This window comes from Centruroides vittatus, unplaced genomic scaffold, assembly GCF_030686945.1.
Source record: "Centruroides vittatus isolate TY-2023 unplaced genomic scaffold, ASM3068694v2 contig_884, whole genome shotgun sequence".
NCBI classification, from domain to species: domain Eukaryota; kingdom Metazoa; phylum Arthropoda; class Arachnida; order Scorpiones; family Buthidae; genus Centruroides; species Centruroides vittatus.
The window spans coordinates 1768820-1774492 of NW_027122576.1; positions in this window are offsets into that span (position 1 = coordinate 1768820).

Sequence of the window (5673 nt, forward strand, 5' to 3'; positions counted from 1 at the left end):
ATAAGACTTTTGCATTGATGATTGTTGTGGTTTGTTAGCTAACTAATTGATTAATGAATTATTTTCTTAATACCAATCTAATTATCTACTTCAATTGATTACCTCTGATTTACTTGAGGTGTAATTATGTATTTAATTTTAATTAAATGAAGAACAGTAATTTTATTATTACTAGACACTGATAACCACCATTAGAGGGGCATTTTATTTTCTCTTCTACTCCTGAAAATATTTAAATAAATCGCACTTAAATCTGTTATATATCAATAAAAATAATTATAAAATATAAATTTATATATATATATATTTTAAAAGCTAATTTTAAATGTTGGATAGTCAAAATTTTCAACGTCTTTCAAGACTTTTTTGAATTTTATTTAGTAAGATTAACTGATAAGGGTTCCTTAAAAATCTCCAAAAATTTGGCAGCTTGTTTATAGCAATTCACACTGCTTATAGACTTAAGTTTAAAGAACTATATAAGAACTAAATTTAATGTGTTTTAGCGTGGTTTAATGCTTTAAGAATTTGTCTTGTATTTAATTTAATATTTTACGAATTGAATTGATGAATTTGTGGAAAATTTCACTAAATTCTCCAAATATTCGTGATATATTTAATTATATTTTAAATATTTTTAACGCGTAATAAAAAATGGGATATTTGGAGGCTTGTTTATAGCCATTCCTTCTTTTATTATAAATTAAATAGACTTGTAGAAACTATGAAAGAACTTAATGATTTTCGAATGTTTAAGCTTGTTTCTAGCTTTAAAATTTCTATGTAAGGGTTTTTTTTTACATATATAATTTACTATTTAATATTATATTTGTTGTTTATTTGTTAATTTAAACATTTGAAATTATTTTTAAAACGTTGCGCTTCTTTATTGGTCGATTTAAAAATTAATTTGAAATATTACGCTTGTTTATTGGTTAATTTAAATATTTGAAATTGATTGAAAATATTATGCGCCTTTATTGGTTGATTTCAATACGTTTGAAATTGAAAATGTTACGCTTGTTCATTGGTTAATTTAAATAAATTGAAATTGTTTTTAAAACGTCGCACTTATTTATTGGTTTAGTTAAAATTTATTTAAAATATTAAGATTATTTACGAAATAATTTTATTTAAACCTTCGTTATTCGGGAGTGAACTCAGAGGAATTTCTAAAAGAAAAATGGCCCCAAAAAATTGATAAAATTGTAAATTTTGTAAACAAGGAACTATAATTCTTCTACTTTAATATATTTTTTTATTTCTAAATTTTTTTAAGAACCACAAATAAGTTTTGAAACATTTTATAATGTAGATAATCGCGTGTCATTAGGGGAACAATCGTTTAAATCTTTTTTTTTTTTAAGTTTCAATAAAAGAAAGAAAAGCTAGAAATTAATGAAGCGAATCAAATTGTCTTTAAAGAACAAGAAAAAAAAAGGAAGGAAAACTTTTTAATTCGTTAAAAATAAATAAAAAAGATATATAGTCCTATATATATATCTATAGAGAAAAAAAGTCTCTTCTTTCAACATGTTAGTATGTGGACCTAACCGGAAGAATGAAGAGAATTTAAAAGAAATAAAAGCAATTAAGAAGAATTATAGAAATAAAAATAAAATACTTTAATCTTAAATTCGAGGTTTGTATTTTAAGGTAAATTTAATCTTTGCTTAAGTTCTGTTTTGTAAAGTTGTTTTGCTGCAGTATTTAAAAAAGAAAAAGAAAAAACTATATTTTTTAAAAAGATTTTAATTATCTTTAATCATTAACTCTTTTGTATAATGATTTATGTTAATTAACATTAAATTTCGAATATTATCAGTAGTTTTTTTTTTAGCTAAAATATTATTATTTTATGAATATTTTATAAAAGTATTTTAAATAATAATATGATATATTTTTTAATATTTTTTTTATGTTTTAAAGGGTTTTTAAATATTACACTCGTTTATTGGTTAATTCGAATGTTTGAAAATTGTTTTAAAACGTTACGTCCCTTTATTGGTTATTTAAAATCGATTATGATTGTTTATTGGATGATTTGAATATTTGAAATTGATTCATTCTTGTAATTGGTGAATTCGATTTTAATTTTATTTATTTATGTCAATTCGTTTGAATTTTCAAAAATTAAATTATAATTTTAATATTTTAAACAAAATAATTATTATCGTTAAAATATTGAATATATTCTTCAGGATAGAGTTTCTATTAGTTTTTTTAATTTAATTATTAATGTAAAAATAAGATAAATAATAAAAATTATACTGCATGTTTAATAGTTTCGTTAATATTCTTTATAAAAAAAATTAAATTTTATACACAAAAATTGAATTTTTATAGAAAATTAAATGCAGCTTTAACGCAATAAATTTTTAAAAATTTATTAAGTAATTAATTATAATTAAAAAAAATGTTATTGATTTAAATAATCAAAGCAAATTTTTAATAAATTATTTTAATTTATATCGAGCTAATTACTTCTTTTATTCGAAAATTTGAAACAAATTAATATTAAATGAACAATTTGAATGTAAAGTAAGATTATTCGTTTATTTAAATATTGTAAATTATATCGCATTTTTATATATTTTTTAATATTTGAAATTGTTTTAAAATGTTGCAGTCGTTTATTGGATGATTTGAAACTATTTGAAAATGATTAAAATATATTAAACTTGTTTATTAGTTAATTCGAATATTTGAAAATTATTTTAAATCTTTGCGTCTCTTTATTGGTCGATTTGATATTAAGTTAAATCGATTAAGATTGTTTATTGGATGATTTGAATTTCTGAAATTTGAATTTCTGAAATTGTTTTAAAATGTCCCTCTTTGGCTGATTTGAATATTCGAATCCGATTCATTCTTGTAATTGGTTAATTTGAAATTTTTTAAAAATTAAACTACGTTGAGTGTTTGAATTTCGAAGCACTTAATTTTTTAATTTCTCGAAAATTAAGCGATTAATTTGCTTTATTATCATAATTATAGCGTAAACAATATAAGAACAGGTTTGGAATTAAGATCCCTCTTGTAAATAGTACAGCCTCATGCTTAAGTTGAGAACGCGGAATGGATGCTAGGATTATATGGTGCATGTTCGACCGAATATGTAATTACCCCAAATACTTTTTTTTTCGTATCTACAAACTTCCTGATTTAATTTGCATAAATCTATTCCGGATTTAAATAAATTAAATATTTTCTGAATTTATACGAATTGAGGTGAATGACTTCTAATCCCAAAATATCATTTGGTTAAGAAAAAGAAACGATGTTGATGTAACGCTAGAAGGAAGATATATAATGGCGGCTTTCACAATCAACAGAAAACCTCTCACTCTATTTTCCATTTCTTCGAATCTGAAGAAATAAAAACCCAATCTAATATCCCTAAGAGAGAAAGAAAGAAGAAAGTGGCATTAATGGACAATGATCTCTTCGTTATGGACGCCATTTTCTCTTCCAAAAAAATATTTAAAAAAAATTAAAGTATTTATATGTCATTTTGTTTTGCGTCACAATCTTTTCTCTATCGATTACTGGTTAAAAAGTTTTCTAATTTAATTAAAATTCTAAGCGATTGGTCGTACAAAATAAATTTTCGATCTAAATTAAAATACGCGGTTTAATTGGCCATTTCTTATATCCGAAGTGCGATTGGACGATTTGAATATTCGAATTCGATCCCCGTTCGCTGATTGATCGATGGAGATAATTAGAATCCGATTTCGGCCGCCGATTGGTCGTTTTGAAATTTTTGAATTCGATACAACGCATCGATTGGTTATTTTAAATTCAAACTTTAAATTTATTTATTAAAATTATATTTCCGGTTTAATTTAAATAATAATTTTAAAAAACTTCAATGGATGATAAATAAAATACGTAGAATTACGTGTAATTTAAATTTATATGCTTCATTTTTCTTCTTTTTTTTTAGCGATTTAAATTGCATAAAACCGACAAAAATAGAATTTGTTAAGTAAAAATAAATTAAAAAATTTTTAATAATGGAATGTAGTAAAAGTTTCTAGACCCAAAGGGGCCTTTTTAGTAGTAAGATGACATTTTCTCGTAGAATTATTATTGATGATCTCTTCTGAGTGACGTTCCTTAATCATTTTTTGAGAATGGAATGATAATTTATGAATGTAAAGGGCGACGATCACTTGTCAACTCCTAAACTATTTTTAGTGGATATAAATATATATATATATATACATATAACGTATAAGCGCCATTTTTCATTCTATCGGATAAAAAAAATTTCAAGAGATTGGCAAAGATATAAATTTTTGTATTCCGATCTGTATACTAATTAGCTGCTAATTTAAGGTTAAATCAATAAAAACACACTTAAAACATTAAGATATCAATGTTTCTTTTTGAAAGACATATATAAACATTGAATATATAGTCGTTCATGGCTCGTTTGAGAAGTAATCTAAGAAGAGTTGTGTAGTCACATGACTCTCTACACGTGCTATGAGACTAAACAAGGGAAAAAGACGGGAGAGAAATCTATACGGGAAACTGTTCTGTAACGTTAAATAATTTACGATTCGTTTGTTAAATGTAGATACTCGCCTTTAATATGAAAAATATAAGGGATAGAAAAAAAGAATTCTATACTATTCCTCGAAACCATGACACAGAAGGATAAGTTTACTGTATCTCAACATCTCCAGAGTCTACAGTCTCAGTTCTAGGAACAAGTTGGATATCCTATAGTGTCGGGTTGCCTTTCTGTGGGAGGGTGAAGATAGTTGACGAGTCGACTACTGTCCGACAGTGTCAACTATTTCAATAGACGAAGCAATTTCCAGTTTAACTTCCCCTTTCTCTGAATAATTGATGCAATATGGACGTCGGTTTAGGATAGTTAAGTCACGTGATACAGATTAAGCAGCCTTCTCGTATAACCGATAGTATTTTTTCCCTCTCTCTCGCTTTCTTTATTTTTTTTTTTCTTTAACTAAATGTAGATCTCTACAATACCATAATTAATACTTAAGAGAGTTTATAATATTTTTAAATTTGTGTCGCGTGTGCAAACGATACGGCCTACGGTTCTGGAAATTGTCAAAAGAGGTTTTCGTATTCTCGCATTACCACAGGGCAAGGTGCAGACCAGCATAAAAAGAAAACCCATCAGGTTCTGCTATCTGCCATCTAGATTGGTTTGGATAAGCACACGACCTTTCACCCCTCTACGTCCCGACTTGGTGGGGCTATAAGATTCGCGGAAATGACGTCGACCGTCACGTGTCTCTTACTTAAAAGTAAACGATAAAGAGATAAGTTTAGCATCAGAAATATTTATAACTCCTCTTCGATAATTAAAAAAAGAAAAAAAAATTGTAATTAAATTTCACGTCAATCTTCGAATTAATCGCTTTATAAAAATAATATTTATAAAAGAATATAAATATTTTAATTTTATTTAAATCCGTAAATTAGATTTATATTACGTTTAAGATAGTTTCATTAATTAATTGTATTATGTATCACGCTATTAACACGGTAGTTTATTAATATTTCCTGGTGTTTATATACACGCCTCGTTAATTACGTGTTAATTATTTTATGTAACGTGTCTAATAATTAGAATATAAAGACAAAGGAAGAAGAAGGAGAAGGAGAAGAAGAAAAAAAGAAGAAACA